The 19,437-nt window shown below is 35.4% G+C and overlaps 1 protein-coding gene across 5 annotated transcripts in view; it reads right to left on the reverse strand.

The window, feature by feature from the left end:
* The window catches only part of per (period circadian regulator), a 31,585-nt gene extending 16,793 nt beyond the window's left edge, over positions 1 to 14,792 (reverse strand). For 2 of the 5 annotated variants that reach the window (XM_073974869.1, XM_073974866.1), the window contains exon 1: positions 14,599 to 14,725. The gene's annotated coding sequence lies outside the window, so the exon portion shown is untranslated. Of the gene's footprint in view, positions 1 to 14,454 lie in introns of all 5 variants that reach the window. The other 3 variants (XM_073974865.1, XM_073974868.1, XM_073974867.1) reach the window with 3 other exon arrangements.
* Positions 14,793 to 19,437: the final 4,645 nt, after the last annotated feature.

Consider the following 19,437-nt stretch of genomic DNA (forward strand, 5'->3'; position numbering starts at 1 on the left):
GTGTCAGATCCAGCTTGGATTTTATGGCCCCTCTAAACATTGTTAAATTTTGACTTTTTAAAACAATTCTAAAAAAATATCTGAAACCTATGTTAATCCTCATCTGACCTCTAAAGCAAATTTGTAGATAAGGGTAAGAATAAACAAGTAAAAAAGTATTAGACGGCTTTGCCGACAGAGATATACCCTCAGCCTATCTGAATCGAAACATTAATTTACGTACAGAATTTTGTGGCTTTTTTGGACATTTGAACTTGCCGACAAAATGTGGATTAGGTTTAAAGTTCAAAATGTTGGGGAGGAGGTACTTGAAGGAATGGACCGACATAGTCCATTATGGAAGTTGATCTTACGAGTATTTTGGGGGTTGTATCTTTTCGATTGATATAGCGCCCACTAGTCACTTTAGTGGGCAATCATGAATAAATTTTCCGTGCGGAATTTTTTCCCTTTCCCCAATTTTACAATTTTTAATTTCCATATTTATGTCCAAAAAGGGAATATTTTTATCGATTCGGGGAAAATATTTCATAAATAAGTGATTCTAGTAGGTTTTCAACGTTTTAAAATATTGATTTTAAGGGAATATAATTTTTTAAAAATATTTTCCGTGCGGAAAATTCCGAGGGAAATATTCATGATTGCCCTGTATCAGGGCATCTCATCAGGCATATCTCGCTGTAAACGGGACCATAACGAACAGCATCGGTATACATTTCCCAAGGATCTTCGAACAGACCCTTCGAACTGCACTTAGACATAAAGGTTGAACTTTTGTGGGGGAGGTACCCTAAGGAGAGGACCGATATGGACCATACATCGGTATACATTTCCCAAGGATCTTCGAACAGACCTTTCGAACTGCACTTAGACATAAATGTTGAGGTACCCTAAGGAGAGGACCGATATGGACCATTTTAGAGGTTAAACTAACTTTGAACAAAATATTAGGAGATCAAAAGTTTGGACCTAATTGGTTGCCCCGTTCAAGATATATCGTGCATACCATTTTAGTGACATTTTTTAAATATTGCCCATATCCGAACTGAAACTAAGTTTGGACAAAATATGACGAAGACCAAATTTTGGACCAAATCGGTTGATCCGTTCGAGAGTTATCTTGCGCTCCAACCACTACACACGGTGTCATAGGGGTTTTTTGCATCTTTCAGGCTATTTTCTCAAGAGGTATGGACTTGCCTCTGAAAAAAAACTATTGCCGACGTAAAGGAGGCAGGCAGCATATGCAAGTTGCTTCAACAGAAATCAAAGTGATTCGAGAGCGGGCCTTAAAGTGAATTTAACCGACATTTTGTGTGGGAGGTACCCGGAGGAGTGGATAAACATAGTTCTGATCTATATCTAGCAGACATAGTAGGATGTATAAAGTATGGGCCAAATTGGTCACTCCCATCAAGAGTTATCGTGCGCACAATTTTTCCGAACACTTTTGAACTTTTGTGAGGGAGGTACCTGAAGGAGTGGACCGATATAGCTTATCATCGAACTTAAATTAAGTTTGGGCAAAATATTACGAAATGCAAAGTTTGGTTCGAATCGCTTGATCCGTTCGAGAGTTATCGTGATCACCAGCCAGACAGTCCGACGGACAGATAGCCGGACTCTAAATGCTAAATCGACTCCAAATAGTCTGAAACGAATTTCGTCCAAAAATACTTGAGGTATAAAAACTTTACTTCGATGAGACAAATTTTTTTCGTATCAAAGTGTATATACCCTCGCCAGCCTAAAGGCTGAGGATATAAAAATGTTTGGCTATTGCTTCTGTGGCTTTCTTTAGTGATGGCCGATAATATCGATATGTATAAAAAACTATTTGTCGATATTGGCGTAAAAAATTAAGTATCGATAATATCGATATTTCCATCGATGGTTTCCCAGCTCTACTATGAACATTGTAGTTTCAGAAACCGCAAACACTTTCCAGGTCTAAGCACCTTTTATTAAAATTTAGTTAAGGCGCACCGTGTTTGGTATAGGAAAAATTTCGCCCTGCTGTATAGGAATTCTGTGGGTACCACCGTGGTGCAATAGTATGCACACCCGCCTTGCACACATAAGATCGTGGATTCGATTCCCCGGCCAGCCAACTTCAAAACACTTTTCAACTGCGGCAATATACCCCTCAGTAATGATGGCGACATTTCCTGAGTATTTAGACACACCGTTCGGACTCGGCGATAAACTGTAGGTCCCATATCATTGAGCTAATATGAATCGGGGTGCACTCATAGATATGAGAGAAGTCTCCCTTGTCCCTTATGGGATGTTTGTGGAACATATTATATATTATATACATATTATATATTATAGGAATTCTGTAACTTTTATCGATTAAAAAGTTGTTAATAAAATTTCTTTTGTTTTTGTAACAACTACAAAACATACAAATGAAATTTTTGTAAAATAAACAATGAGTGAAGTTGTTAAAAAGTTACAGAATAGGCCTATTGCTTTATGATATTCGTGTAGCATAGAATACGTGTCGAGACATCATCACTGCAGCATCCGCAAATTTCCCACCGAAGGTGACTACATACTTAATAGTCGTCAAATAACAATGGTTTCCATTTCTACAAAAAACACTAATATATGTATGTGTACCTAAAGTCAGAGGATATCACGTTTCAGTGTGAAACTCAATGTTTCGTCCCAGAAGGATTGGCGTTTTTAGCCTTTTTACAACGAAAATGAAAACAAGAAAATTGAAAAAATGGCAACAATGACAACCATTCATTTACCGCACATTTAAAACAATGCCAACCAGCCGACTAATAAATAAAGCTTTTCTCTTTTTTGTAATTCACGTGCATTGAACATATGTTCGGCGACTGCAGAACTGTAGTCAATGTTATAAAAAAAATGTGAGTGTTGTCTATACGTAGCCGGTCGTCAACAAGTCGTATTGTGAGATTCAGATTAGATGTAAATAAAAATAAAAGCTTTAACATAAACATTCAACAATAAACTTATTCTAGACCAGGGATGCGCCCCTACAATTTGTGATTTAGTTGCGAGCGTAAAGAGTATATGTTTGCTTCATTAAACCCAGTCATATACAACGAAGGAGAGAAAAACGTGTGATTTGTTGTCACGAAAATGAAAAGTTGTAGGCATATCTGTTGTTCTTTTCAGTTCTGTAATGAATGAGGTACGAATATACGTAGTAATGAGAAAACTGTCATATTGTCCAAGTCTCAACCGGAAAACACTGCACCTCTATATAATTACAAAGCTCTCTCCGGTTCGTCGGGGGTACTTTGTTGTGTATTTTAACGGCATTTTTGAATGTCATTGTTGGTAGACTCTACACATGTTTTATGCTCTCAATACATGTGACTTGTACTACTTTTTGCTAGTCGGCCGCATAATAATTTTCTGAGTAATCCGAAGATCAATGAATGTCTGAACGTGATGTACTCAATTATGTTAACGAGAAAAAAAGAAAACTAATTATAATTGAAAATACATATGTAGGGAAATGCTGTCAGGGTTAAGAAATATATTTTTTTCTATCAATATGTACACATAGCCCAGAAAGTCTGCGTTCACCTTACTAATCAAAAACGATGCTAAAACTTTAATAAATAGGTAAATGAGATCATTTTTTCTTTCATAAATATGTTATTGGCACTCTTTACTACCAGAATAAAAAGAAAAATTCCTGAAAATATATTATTATTAGGAAGATAACGGTAAAAAAGTGTTACAACTGCTAAATTAGAGCCCCAAAAAGTCTGCGTTCACTTTGTATGTTGCAATAATACCGTTAATTTTTTTGATTTTTTTTGCAGTTTTCTCCCATTTTTAATCAATTTTGTCACAACTGGTCATTCTGTGAGGTCGTTTACAAACTTAACTTAAAAAAGTAAAATATTTCAAGAATGGAAAACAAGGACAAAGAAATTGGCATCGATAAAAGGAAAATTCTAGGTAAATAATGGAAAAAGCTATCGAAATATTGGCGAAACTGTAGGTAGAAGATATTAGTCTATACATAGAGTGATAATTAACTATAAAAAAATCGGAATTTTTAAGTCAATGCCCAGATCTGGACGGTCAAAGCTCAGTTTTATCAGAACGGGAGGAGCGTAACATAACTAATATAGTTAAAACAAACAGTCCGATAATTACTTCAAAAATTGTTGAAAATGTGAAAATGGCATCCAAAAAAAGTATTTGTGCACAAACCGCCAGAAAAATACTGCATAAAGTTGGATATCATGGTATAGTCGCACGGCGAAAGCCGTACATATCACTAGTGAACAGGCAGAAGCATATTGAATTTGCTAATGAATACATAAACAAGCCTCCAAGTATTCCGGAATCAAGTCATATTTTCGGCCGAAAGCATGTTCCATATGTTTGCAATGAAAGGACTTCAAACTGTTTGGAGAAAGCTCGAACAGCGCTTGAAAAAACAAACTCTTGTTTTACACTGTAAAAACTGGCGAGGGTGCTGTTTTGGTTTGGGGTGTGTAGCAGCTTCTGGAGTGGGCCAACTTGTATATATTGAATCGACAATGGACAAGTATGGTTACCTAAACATCATGAATCGCAATTTGAACCAAAATGAAGAAGAACTACGAAATTTTGGTTGCAACAACATAACGTTTCAAAGCATACTGCTGAGACTGTAAGGTTTTGGCACCTATATAATGCCCAGATCTGGGTTTTGACGTAAAAATTCTGGTTTGTTTATAGTTAATTATCACTCTATGTATGGACTAATATGTTCTACCTACAGTTTCGCCAATATTTCGATAGCTTTTTCCATAATTTATCTAGAATTTTCCTTTTATCGATGCCAATTTCTTTACCCTTGTTTTCCATTCTTGAAATAATTTACTTTTTAAAGTTAGGTATGCAAGCGACCTCACAGAATGACCAGTTGTGACAATATTGATTAAAAATGGGAGAAAACTTCAAAAAAATTCAAAAAAACTAACGGTATTATTGCAACATACAAAGTGAACGCAGACTTTTTGGGGCTTTAATTTAGCAGTTGTAACACTTTTCTACCGTTATCTTCGCAATAATAATATATTTTCTGGAATTTTTCTTTTTATTCTGGTACTAAAGAGTGCCAATAACATATTTATGAAAGAAAAACTGATCTCATTTACCTATTTATTAAAGTTTTAGCATCATTTTTGAAAAGTAGTAAGGTGAACGCAGACTTTTTGGGCTATGTGTATGTACGTATACATGCATACAGTGAGTGCACTGTGGTCCCAACCTGCGATAAAAATCGAAAAATCGATATCAACAAATTTCAATGACAATTCCGCAAATTATCTCTAAACCAGCATCCGGCAAAAAGGGACACACGTGCCATTGATGAGAATAACAACAGAACAGCCCCCATTCAGTCTTCGTTTAGAAGTCAATGAAGCTTCTGCTGTCGCTTGTTTCAATGATTTTTAATTTCAGCAATGCATTAACGCACACGCTGTTTGTGGAGAGAGTCGTATGCGTGACACCGGAAACAATGCGTTTGTATTAGTGCCGATAATAATAATAAAATAAAATAATAATTGTTCCACAAACATCCCAGATGGGACAAGGGAGACTTCTCTCATATCAATGAGTGCACGCCGATTCATATTGGCTCAATGATATGGGACCTACTTTTTATTGCCGAGTCCGAACGGCGTGTCTTACGACACCACTTGTAGAGAAGTTTTTCATGGCTTAAATACTCAGGAAATGTCGCCAGCATTACTGAGGGGGAATTTTGCCACCGTTGAAAATTTGATGTTGCTTGGCCTGGGATTCGAACCGCAGACCTTCTGAGTGCAAGTCGGACGTGCTAACCATTGCACCATGGTGGCCCCCATTAGTGCCGATACCTGCTCTAAACCATGGGTGACCATGAAGAGAGCAGGCGTAAATGTATTAAAATATAGCATAAGTGTGTTAGTAAGTTTGTATGCACGCAGGCTACAAAACAAAAACAGATCAAAACATTTGTTATTTTTGTTACGCTCGGTTTAAGGCAGGGCTGAGCAAAATCGAGAGATAGGGAAATTTAAGGGAGAATTAATATTTAATTTTTCTTGATGCCGACAAACTTCGGCACCACCGTGTCGTGCATAATCGCCTATGCTCTAAACCATAGCCGACCAAGAAGAGCGAGCGCTTAAATTGTTTATGTGTGGGTAAAATTACACTGACAGAACAGAACAGGGTGATGATTTTCATTAGAGTTGGGTAATCTAGTTCCTAGTTCCTTGTACTAGTTCCAAAACGTATGAGTAACACCATGAAATATAACGTGTGATATTAAGTATGCGCATTTTGTTCAAAGAAAACATGTGGGCCATTGGAACTGCGAAGTGAACTATATAGTTCCAAATAGTTCCTTTGGCACAACTCTAATTTTCATATTGAGTATGAAATGAAAAACACAGGAAAAAAGTTGTCACGGCGTGTTAGCGTTCAGAGCCAAACATAGTGGTGGGTGTGTGGGTTCGAATCGTCGGCTCGATTAATAAATTAAAAAAAATTAATACTAAAAATGATCTTCGCCTAAAAAGGCAAAATTTTCAAATAGAAAAAATATATTGTTGGCGCGTTCGCTTTATATGACTAAAATTAAAAATAATATACAGTGAATCACAGTCAAAAGTATCCACTTCAGTTTCTTTTATTAAAACTGTGATTGCTAAGAGTTAATGATAGCGAGTTCGTTCTTTTTTATATTTTTACATTAGGGTCTTAACTTAAATATAATAAAATAAAATTAACGAAATTCGCGTAAATTTAGATAAAAAAATAAAAACATCGATTTCTACCTCACAGTGAAAATTATCCACTCTAAAAGTTTTACGAAGCAAAAAGGATTTCTTAGGGGTTTAGCACTTGGTATGACATCCTTTGTTATCCTTTATAGCTTTTAGCCTTTTTGGCAAATACATTTTCAAATTCTTCCCTTCACATATTTGCTGTACAACTGCAAAATCTTTTCAGTGTACCAAAAAAAGCAAATAAAGCGGCATCAACCTGCTTCCATGACATTCAGTACAAGACTGAAGTAAAAAAATCAAAACATTTGCTCTCTTTGCGTTCGGGTCGCGTGTGTGTGATTTGCCGAAAAACTTCGTAACCATATCAATACCAACGAACGGGTTTGCTCTAAACCAGTGCCGCCCAAGAAGAGCGAAGCCACAAATACGTATGTATTCAAATCATTGGCAATTTATGACAGTGTGTTAGTAAGCTACAAAACAAAAACAAATCAAAATATTTGCTCTCTCTTGCACGCTCTTTCTTGGCGTTCGGATCGTATGTGTGTGAATTGCCGAAAATCTTCGTAACCAGCGACAAATGGCTGTTCGGCACTGCTCTAAACATATCATATTTTAATTTTCCAACAATGTTTTTATACCCTCCACCATAGTATATGGGTGCCAGCGTGGTGCAATAGTATGCACACCCGCCTTGTGGGTTCGATTCCCCGGCAACATCAAATTTTCAACGGTGCCAAAATACCCCTCAGTGATGTTGGCAACATTTCCTGAGTATTTCAGCATCTAAAACTTCTCTACAAGTGGTGTCTTAGGACACGCCGTTCGGATTCGGCGATAAACTGTAGGTCCCATATCATTGAGCTAATATAAAGCGGGGTGCACTCATTGATGTGAGAGAAGTCTCCCTTGTCCCGCCTGGGATGTTTGTGGAACTATTATTATTACCATAGTATAGAGGGTACATTAAGTTTGTTTTTTCCGTTTGTAACGCATTGAAATAATAAATTGCGACCCTATAAAGTTTATATATATTTTTGATTAGGGTAAAATTTTGAGTCGATCTATGCATGTCCGACCGTCCGTCCATCTGTGGTAATCACTCTAGCATCCACAAAAACGCTGAAGTTTTGGGAAGATGCGATTTCAGGTATTTTGACCTTTTTAGTCACAAACCAAATTAGCAATAATTTGACATTTAGGGTTCTTAGTGATTAACAAACTTATATTCCAAAAATTATGGGCATAGGTCCATGTTTTCGGTATTTCCTGGATTTTTGCTAAAATTTTAACACAAACTAGCTGTAATTTGACATTTGAGGTTCTCAGTGGTCACGAAACTTCTCCACCAAAAATTATCAATATAGGTCCATGTTTTGGTATAGCCTCCATATAGCGGCACCTCCCGGTTTTCGGTAATTTGGGATTTTAACTACAATTTTTAACCGAACTAGCTGTAATTTGATATTTGTGGTTCTCAGGGGAAACGAAACTTCTTCACTAAAAATCGTCAGCATAGGTTCTTTTGTACATATAGTCCCCATATAACGGTACCTCCCGATTTTCGGTATTTTAAGGGTTTTAGCTACAATTTTTAATCGAACTAGCTGTAATTTGACTAGGAACCCTAAATACCAAATTACAGCCAATTCGGACCGAAAATATAGATAAAAGCTTGAAAATACCTTAAATCGAGTGGTACCGTTATATGGGGGATATAGGAAAAACTGCACACATATTGATGATTTTTTCGCTAAAGTATTTTTTACTTCTTTTAAGCATTTATTGAAAATTTCATATGGAAAGTTTTGTACCCCAAATGAAGATTAATACCAAATTTCAACAATTTCGGTGGAATATTGATGCCACAAACTTCAAAATACTGAAAATCCGGAGGTACCGTTCTAGAGGGGTTATACTAAGGCGTGGACCTATACCGACAAATTTCATATGGAAAGTTTTATACCCCCAAATTTTAGAAATTTCGGTGGATTATTCTGGCCACAAACTTAAAAATACTGAAAATTTGGAGCTGCCGTTCTATGGGGGCTATATGAAGGCGTGGACCTATACCGACAAATTTCATATGGAAAGTCTTATACCCCCAAATTTTAGCAATTTCGGTGGATTATTCTGGCCACAAACTTAAAAATACTGAAAATTGGGAGCTGCCGTTCTATGGGGGCTATATGAAGGCGTGGACCTATACCGACAAAACTCTGGCGGAAAATTTTATACCCCCAATTTTATAGCCACAACCTTCAAAGTACCGAAAATCAGAAGGTATTGTTCTATGGGGGCTATATGAAGGCGTGGACCTATACCGACAAAATTCCCCGAAGAAGACTAAGTACCAAATTTCAGCCATTTCGGTGGATTATTGTGGCCTCAACCTTCAAAGTACCGAAAATCAGAAGGTATTGTTCTATAGGGGCTATATGAAGGCGTGGACCTATACCGACAAAACTCTGGGGAAAAATGTTATACCCCCAACGAAGACTAAATACCAAATATTAGCCATTTCGGTGGATTATTGTGGCCTCAACCTTCAAAGTACCGAAAATCAGAAGGTATTGTTCTATGGGGGATATATGAAGGCGTGGACCTATACCGACAAAATTATTGGGGAAAGTTTTATATCCCCGACGAAGACTAAGTGCCAAATTTCAGCCATTTCGGTGTGATAATGAAGCTAAAACCTTCAAAATAACGAAAATCGGGTAATACCGTTCTATGGGGGCTACATAAAGGCGTGGATCTATACCTATACAATTCTGATGGAAAGTTTTGTACCCCTAACGAAGACTAAGTACCAACTTTCAGTCATTTCGGTGTGATAATGAAGCTAAAACCTTAAAAATAACGAAAATCGGGGGCTACCGTTCTATGGGGGCTATATGAAGGCGTGGACGTATACCGACAAAATTCTGGGGGAAAGTTTTGTACCCCCAACGAAGACTAAGTACCGAATTTCAGCCATTTCGGTGTGATAATGAGGCTAAAACATTCAAAATACCGAAAATCGGGTGGTACCGTTCTATGGGGGCTACAAAAAAACGTGGACCGATATAGGCCATTTGCAATACCAAACATCCTAGGAGTAATATAAACTTCTATACCAAATTACAAAGCTCTATCTTAAAAATGGCGAGCTGTATCTTGATTTCAACAGACGGACCGACGCACACTGGTCGAAACCACTGATCTAGCGGCGCGAAAGTCAAAAAATCGAACTATAAAATTGCGAAATATTTTTCATTGTATCGATTACAGACACATCGCAGACAAAGATTTTGTTTTTTTTTCATTTTTGTTGTTGTAAATATTCACTCAGTTATTCACTATAAAATACAAGAGTTTTTGTTGCATCAGATTTTAAAAAATTGTTGCAAAAAAATTAACTTCATATTTGTTTAAATGTTAAATAAATTCGTAATGAAACTGGACAAGATTTATTTTTAATTAATAGCAGAGGGTGTGATTTAAATTATAAAAATTAGTTTGGGGTCTGGATGTACTTAGTTATATAGCAACAAATTTGCAAAAAAATACATTTTGTAGTGTTGTTATGGGTCGTACGCTCTTGTTCCATAAAGTGCATCTTGTAAACTTGGCCGAACTTGGGTTCGCTTATTTTTTGGGGAATGAAATTGGACTCCCTGGATACGGAATAACCACATTAGGGCTGCAAATATTTGCAAATCTTTTGATGACTGCACTTTTAAAATAAAGGATTTTGCATGAAATTCATACAAATTTAGCTGTGAATTTGTGTGGGAGCTAAATCAAAATATGGACCTATCTTGAGAAATGTGTTTAAGGAGGAGTTCTACCCCCGGAGACACTATAATACCATATTATAGATAAATATGCTATTAAATATGGGATAACAAGTAAAAGTTCAACGAATCGGGGGTACCATAAAAGGGGCTACATCGAAACATAAATCCGTATTGAAAATGTTTTGTAAGAAGATTTTATACGCAGTGAGAACACGGAATGCCAAATTACAGCCAAGTTGGTTTAAAAATGAGGTCATGATATTCAAAATACCTTAAATTGGGAGGTACGGTTACATGGGGGCTATGTCAAAACGTGCACCTACATATGTCCATAATTTTTGGTGGAAATATTTTGTGACCACTAGTACCAAATTACAGCTAATTTGCTACGAAATTGTGACTTAACTCCTCAAAATACCGAAAATCGGAAGGTACCGTTATATGGGGGCTATACCAAAACATTAGCCGATATTATTCATATTTGGCCCATTATTACCCACAGGTACAAGCTGAGTTTGTGCAAAATTTCAGTGACGTATCTTAATTCGTTTGCAAGTTATTAATTTCGCGCCGCTAGATCAGTGCTTTCGACCACCGTGCGACGGACGGACGGACAGATGGACATGGTTATATAGATGTTTACCCTGATCAAGAATATATGGGGATTTCTGAGTGAAATCGGACACTTTTTCAAGATGATGTTTTTGATTTCCTTTATTTTTTGCTGTGGTGATGCTGTTGATTAACAAAACATTTTAGTATATTTTCAGATTTTTTTGACTAACGGTTCCAGAGATATCGCGCCTTGAAAAAGTCAAATTCTGTAAAAACTACATGCAATAAAATATTCATAACTTCTTTAATATTGGTCCAAATTGAAAAAATATTTTTTATTATAAATAAAAAATAGCGAAAAAATTGCACGGTGGGCTTGGATGCTATTTTCGCGATTAAATATTTAAAATCAATTTTTAAAGATGTTCGACCCCTTCGATTTTCTTTAAATTTTTTTGTATTAAACTACGTTCAATTACAAACATTTTAAGTCCTATGTGGTAATGGGATTCGGACCATAAGTATTTTTTTTTGAATTTTTTAAGATTTGTCAGTACAAATTTTCCTTTATACCTTTGTCCAAAATTTGTATTTCCTGTATTTTTGAAGCTAAGAGTACATATTTATCATTATATATTATATATTTATCATAAAAAATAGAAAAAAATGCACAGTGGGCTTTAATGGAATTTTCGCTGATGCATTTTCAAAATCGAAAAATGATGCCGTTTTTAAGATGTTTGAGATAAATTCATAAATATAAAATCAAAACAAATGTTTAAAAAAAACTTTTAATTTTTTTAATAAATTAATACATTTTGCACAAAGTTATAAAGGAAAAATTGAATTGACAAATTTTAAAAAATTCAGAAAAAATAGTAATCTTCCGAATCCCATTACCACATATGACTTAAAATTTTTGTACTTGAACGTAGTTTAATACAAAAAAAATTAAAGAAAATCGAAGGGGTCGAACATCTATAAAAATTGATTTTAAATATTAAATCGCGGAAATAGCATCCAAGCCCACTGTGCAAATTTTTTTGCTATTTTTTATTTAACAGCTGATAAAACAACAAAACATACAAAAAAAGATTTTTTCAAATTGGACCAATATTAAAGAAGTTATGAGTATTTCTTTGCATGTAGTTTTTACAGAATTTGACTTTTTCAAGGCGCGATATCTCTGGAGCGGTTAGTCCAAAAAAATCTGAAAATATACTAAAATGTTTTGCTAATGAGCAGCATCACCGCAGCAAAAAATAAAGGAAATCAAAAACCTCATCTTTAAAAAGTGTCCGATTTCACTCAGAAATCCCCATATATATATATATATATATATATATATATATATATATATCGAGCCCTTCCCGCGAAAATGATGTAAGCGACATTTTTTCGATTTTCGTTTTTTTACGGAAATCTATGAAGAATATTCCAACACACCATCTCCCAATTTTTTAGAACTCAGCCATGTACCGTTACGAAATTAGAGCAAAAACAATTTTGATGTAAGCGCCATTTTTGCTTTTTGTGTACATTTGTTTGTGACAGCGAATTGTCGCTTACATCAAATTGCACATTTACATACCATGTCGTTATTCAACTATATTACAATAAATACGTTTTAATCTTATAATTCTTCAAATAAATACTTGCTATAAAATTAGTGTGCTTTGTTTTTAAATTGTAGATAAGAATTACTCTAAAAATGATTTGTTTCAAATAATTTTTTTTGATGTAACCGCCACTTCTCAAAGTAAAAGCCTGATTGCGTGACAGCGAAAAAGATGTAAGCGACACAAACTACCGTTATATTGAAGATATTCCACAATTTTTTTATTTTTTCAGTAAATAGGATTTAATAACAGAACTATACCAAATTTGAATAAACAATTTTGGTTATATCAAAAGTTATTTAATAAAAACCGTCTCCTGTAAAATTAGCTTTTTGTCGCTTACACCTTTTTCGCGGGAAGGGCTCGATATATATATATATATATACTTTATAGAGTCTCCAATGAATATTTCGATGTGTTACAAACGGAATGACAAATTTAATTATATCCTCCATATCATGGTGGAGGGTATAAAAATGTTTTTAATTAGGAATGATGAAGTGGGTACTTTCTATATTTTATGGATCTAAGAATCTATAAATTACAACAATTTTCTAATTAATTATTTGAATTAATCGAGCTAACATGACCTAAGGAATTTGTATTAAAAAATTAATTCTAGCGAAGTACCAGCTCATCATGCATATTTTGAATATAAATGGCTAGAAGACAAAGGCTGATTTTGATAACTTCTATTTATACAACCATTTTTAAAAAATTTTAGATATGTAGTACTTTTTGAAGTCTTTTTTCTACATCAAGTCACCCTAGTGTCTTTTGTAGTATATAATTTTCCATCATATACAAATATGCAAAATCCGAGGTCTACTAATGGCGTATTTGACAGTACATTTTGTATGTTTTTATTAAACAAATGCGTTATAAATATTTGCAATAATTGTGTCGGGTAGATGCAATATGAATAGGTCTTTTTACTAAAATATTAAATTTTTTGAACATTTTAGTCAAACTCTCTCACTGTTTGCTCACAAATCCCCAATTCGAAATTCATTCAGAATGAGGGGACATGGGAAAAAACACCCAAACAATTTTATTCAGAATACGAAAATGTGAGAGAGGTAAAAAGTTCACATCTTCCACGCGTTCAGATATACATACAAATAGGGTATGGTCGTCGACCCGGTTCCCCGTTATGACCTTACCTTACTTAAATCAAATAATCATGCATTTTATATGGGGTCAAGTATGTTTTAACATTTTTAGCCCCATTATTATAAGTCATCTTTTGTTATAGTTTGGATTTACCGAACAGATTTATAGCGTTCCGGTTTACTTAAAGTTAAAAGTGATGATTGAATTTCAAGGAGGAGCTTCTTTTCGTTAACTTTCAATGTAAAAATTATATTTTTAATGCCTCCAAATAAGTTTATTTTGCGTTTTCAAATCCATCAGATAGTAAAAGAACACATGTAATAATGGCCCTTAAAGTAGTAGTAATAAATTTTATTTTAAAATTTAAAGAACAATTTTTTTAAATTATGCTTCCACTGTGTAAAGTCGTTACTCTGTTTATTTGTAACATTACAATGAAAAGCTTTATTAATGAACTTTTCCATCAAAACAATGTTAATTCATGATGGAAAATGGTGGCAATGGCAGTACATGCATATAATTTAAATTAACACTTTATTTTAAACATTTATTTGAATACATATCATTAAATTAGCATTAATTGAATATTGAAAAAAACAAAACATTAAACCATACTTTATATGTGTTTGAATTTCATTGATATTTGTGTGGTTAATTTATTAAATTTACACACACACAATTATTAGATTAAAAAATTATTAATGTATTTTCTTTCTTCTTGAATATATTTTCTGTGATTTTTTTTTTAATTTGTATTACTTTGTTTTGTTTTAATTTGTTTATGCTTTGATATTTATCTGAGATCGTTCGCTATTGAGGTCTTCACTCCGACAAATTTGCACGTAAACTGATTGACAGTGAATAATGCATAGAATAAATTGTAACTAAATGTTCCGTAAAAGCTTTAACAGACCAAAAAAACGTGTGTTACGTTGAATGTCTCTGTGTGTGATTGTGTTGTTCCACGTTTGAGTGTTTGGAAATTGAATTGGGGAAACCGTCAGAAGAGGAACGTAAGAGTACGAAAAATCATTCTCAAGAAAAATAATGGTAATGGTTGGTAGAAGTCCAAGTTTTTGATGACTTAAAATGTTGAATCAATTTACAAAAATATCAAATATGTATAGTCTTGATTAAATTTGTTATATAGTTGGGCTGAATAATGCCGTTTAAATTCCATGATAGCCAACGTAACCCAGCAAAATTTGAAGGAAGGGGTTCCATGCGATGACGTGATTTCATGGTATCTTTTGCATTTAAACGAAGTCGTGAAAGATCTGATCTTTTCATTAGCATTTGAACCATTTTGAACCATTCATCAGCATTTGAACCCATACAAAGGAACTCGTGAAAGATGCGATCTTTTTATCAGCATTTGAACACATTCCATTGATCCAATAGAGATGAATTTAGTGTCTATATTTATACAAATTTTTCTAAATATATAAGATTAATTATTTACAATAGGCTTGATGTTGTCGGAGACTCGAAATCACATCCAACGTTGTTAAAACTCTCGTCGTAATGATAATGTCATTGCAAAGCTTTGGGGAAAATGACATGCCAAAGCATTGGTGAAAATGACATGTCAAAACATTGGAGTGAATGACATGCTTTGGATCCAGAATGAATAGCATCTTTTGGGGTCCACGCCCATATAAAATTCATCGATGAAGATGCTAAAGAGATCACTTGCACCCATGATTGAGCTTATACAGATCGCGCGTTAGACTAGGCACAGTGATTAAAAATTTGATTCTACTGGCCAAAACCGAAAAAATTGCACCGCGAGGACAACCTGCTGCAAAAAATCTGATCTTTGTAAGAAATTTGACAAGGATTAAATGTTGGACAAAATCGGTTAACCGCTCGAGAGTAATTGTACGCACCATTTTAGTGAAAAATTTTGAACTTTTGAGATAGATGTACCTGATGGGTAGACAGCGGAATCCTATGCAAATGCATATGGTTAGGATGGTCGTAGAGAAAATCTGATTAGACAGAAAATCGTTCTATCACAAAATAAAACGTATTAGGCCCAGAAATTGTTGCATATTTTGACATATTTGCATAAAATGAGCATATGCAAAAATATATACAAGAATTATGGTACGTATTAAGTCTTCGTTAGGGGTATGAAACTTTACACCTGCAATTTGTCCGCATGAGTCCACGTCTTCAATCTGAAGACACATCGACACATATCACCTTTTTGTCGATTATAAAGCAGCTTTCGACAGTCTCCTCTGATCAAAGGTATTCCATGCAATGTCTGAATTTGGTATCCCCGCAAAGCTCATCCGGCTTTGTAAGATGACTTTAACTGACACTAGGTCATCAGTTAGAATTGGAAAGAACTTCTCCGAACATTTTAGTACCAAAAGAGGTTTCAGACAAGGAGACAGCCTTTCGTGTGACCTATTCAACATTTTGCTGGAAAAGGTAATACGAGATGCAAATGTCAAAAGAAATAGCACGATCTACACCAATAGTCACATGTTACTTGCTTATGCTAATGACATAGACATCATAGGACGATCAGTAAAGGAAGTAACTGATACCTTAAGGAAGGTCGAAGGAGAATCTGCGAAAGTGGGTCTGGCGGTAAACGGCGAAAGACCAAATTTATGGTGACGACGCGCAAAGCGTCCATAGAGCTCGGACCAACTGTGGAAGTTGGTACCTATAATTTTGAGGTAGTTAAAGACTTCGTCTACCTCGGCACTGCCATAGACACAACAAACAACATCAGTTGTGAAATAAGAAGAATTGTATTGGCCAACAGATGCTACTATGGTTTAAGTAAGCAATTTAAAAACAAAGCCACATCTCGTCAAACAAAAATAACACTATACAAAACGCTGATACTGCCCGTGCTAATGTATGGCTCCGAAGTATGGGTACATGCGCAAGCAGATAAGGCCGTGCTTGGTGTGTTTGAGAGGAAAATTCTTCGAAAGATCTACGGGCCGATTTGCGTTGACGGTGAATATCGACGTCGTATAAACCTCGAGCTATATCAGCTATACAAAGGCATGAATATCGAGATGCAACGATTGTGTTGGCTAGGCCATATCATAAGAATGAACGATGATGAACCCGCTAAAAAGGCGTATGAATACATGCCACATAGCGGTGCACGCAGAACCGGCAGGCCGAAGCTTCGATGGAGCATACAAGTGGATGAAGAAAGGAAAAGTTGCGGTATTCCAAAAAGCGAAGCGAAAAACAGAGATGATTCGAGATTTTTTCTTAGTTCGGTCTATGGAACAAATGTTCTGTAATGGGCCAGCTAAGTAAGTAAGTAAGGGTCCACGTCTTCATATAGCCCCCATAGAATGGTACCTCCCGATTTCCGATATTTTGAAGGTTGTGGCCTCAAGATCACACTTAAATGGCTGATATTTTGTATAAAATCTTCGTTGGGAGTATAAAACTTTCCACCTGAAATTGTTCAGTATAGGTCCACGTCTTCATATAGCCCCCATAGAACGGTATCTACCGATTTTCGATATTTTGAAAGTTGTAGCCTTAATATCCCACCGAAATGACTGAAATTTGGTATTTAGTCTTCGTTGGGGGTATAAAACGTTCCACCTGAAATTTTCACGGTATAGATTCACGTCTTCATATAGCCCCCATAGAACGGTACCTCCGGATTTCTGGTATTTTGAAGGTTGTGGCCTCAATATCCCTCCGAATTGGCTGAAATTTGATATTAAGTCTTCCTTGGGGGTGTTAAAACTTTCCACCTGAAATTTGTCGGTATATGTCCACGTCTTCATATAGCCCAAATAGTGCGGTACCTCCGGATTTCTGGTATTTAGAAGGCCTCAATATCCCGCCAAAATGGCTGAAATTTGGTATTAAGTCTTCCTTGGGGGTAAACAACTTTCCACTTAAAATTTGTCGGTTTAGGTTGAGGCCTTCATTTAGGCCCCATAGAACGGTACCTCCCGATTTCCGGTATTTTGAAAGTTGTAGCCCCAATATCCCACCGAAATGACTGAAATTTGGTATTTAGTCTTCGTTGGGGGTATAAAACTTTCCACCTGAAATTTCTCGGTATAGGTTCACGTCTTCATATAGCCCCCATAGAACGGTACCTCCGGATTTCTGGTATTTTGAAGGTTGTGGCCTCAATATCCCACCGAAATGACTGAAATTTGGTATTTCGTCTTTGTTGGGGGTATAAAACTTTCCACCTAAAATTTGTCGGTAAAGGTCCACGTCTTCATATAGCCCTCATAGTACGGTACCTCCCGATTTTCTGGTATTTTGAAGGTTGTGGCCCCAATATCCCTCCGAAATGGCTGAAATTTGGTATTAGTATGGAGAATACAACTTTCCACCTAGAATTTGTCGGTTTAGGATCAGGCCTTCATATAGCCCCCATAGAACGATACCTCACGATTTTCGGTATTTTGAAGGTTGGGGCTGTGGTTATACATTTCTCTATTTTATTGACTTGTCACGGTGCTCTTGAATCAAATTTAAATGGAAGGTGCTTACACTTGGGAAGTTTTTGCGGGTTCTGAAACTACAATGTTCATAGATGAGAAAAATCAAAAAACAAAAAATAAAATCGCCGGAGCGCTTTTTAAATAAATCGCGATTCAACTTGGCATTTTTAGGGGTTGTTCAGGTTTTCACGATTTTGCTTAGAAACCGCAATTCCTATCAAAATGAGACTGAAGAAAATGTTGTAACTATGAAAATTCTCTACAAGATTGACCTTTACGGTATTTTCGTAGGTTGTACCAGAGAGATATTGAAGTTTAATTTGGGACAATGCACTGACTGTATCGCCCCCTTATAAAACAATGTCATGAAGAATGCGCCTTAACTAACTTTTAATAAAAACCGCATACATAGGGGAAGTTTTTGTGAATTCTGAAACAGCAATGTTCATAGATGAGAAAAATCCAAAAACAAGAAAAAATCGCTGTAGGGATTTTTAAATAAATCGCGGTCAAAATTCACATTTTTAGGTGTTTTTTAGGTTTTCACAATTTTGCTTTGAAACCGCAAGTCCAATCGAAATGGAGCTAAAGAAAATGTTGTAGCTGTAAAAAATCTCCACAGGATTGACGTTTATGATTTGTTCTCAGGCTGTACCATTTTTGAGATAAAGAAGCTCAGTTTACATTTTTAGGTTTTTTTGTTACGGTTTCGCGATTTTGATTGAATACGACAAGTCTTATCGGCATGGAACCTGAGAGAATCTTATAGGTGTGAAAATTCTCTGCAAGACTGGGTTATGTAATTTTTCCTAGGTTGTACCATTTTTTTAGATATATAAGGTTATATATTAGGTTATCCCTGTGTCATATTTTGATAAGTTTGTATTTAAAATAAATTCTTACATACCAGTTGATTCAATAAAAAACTTCACACACAAAATGATGTTAAAATTTGTATACCCTCCACCATAATGTGGTGGGTATAATTACATTTGTCATTCCGTTTGTAACACATTGAAATATTCATCGGAAACCCTATAAAGTATATATATTCTTGATGAGAGTAAAATACTAAGTCGATATAATCATGTCCGTCTGTCCGTCCGTCTGTTGAAATCAAGATACAGCTCGCAAT

This window comes from Musca autumnalis, unplaced genomic scaffold (assembly GCF_047663935.1).
Source record: "Musca autumnalis isolate F117 unplaced genomic scaffold, ASM4766393v1 scaffold_3, whole genome shotgun sequence".
Classification (NCBI taxonomy): domain Eukaryota; kingdom Metazoa; phylum Arthropoda; class Insecta; order Diptera; family Muscidae; genus Musca; species Musca autumnalis.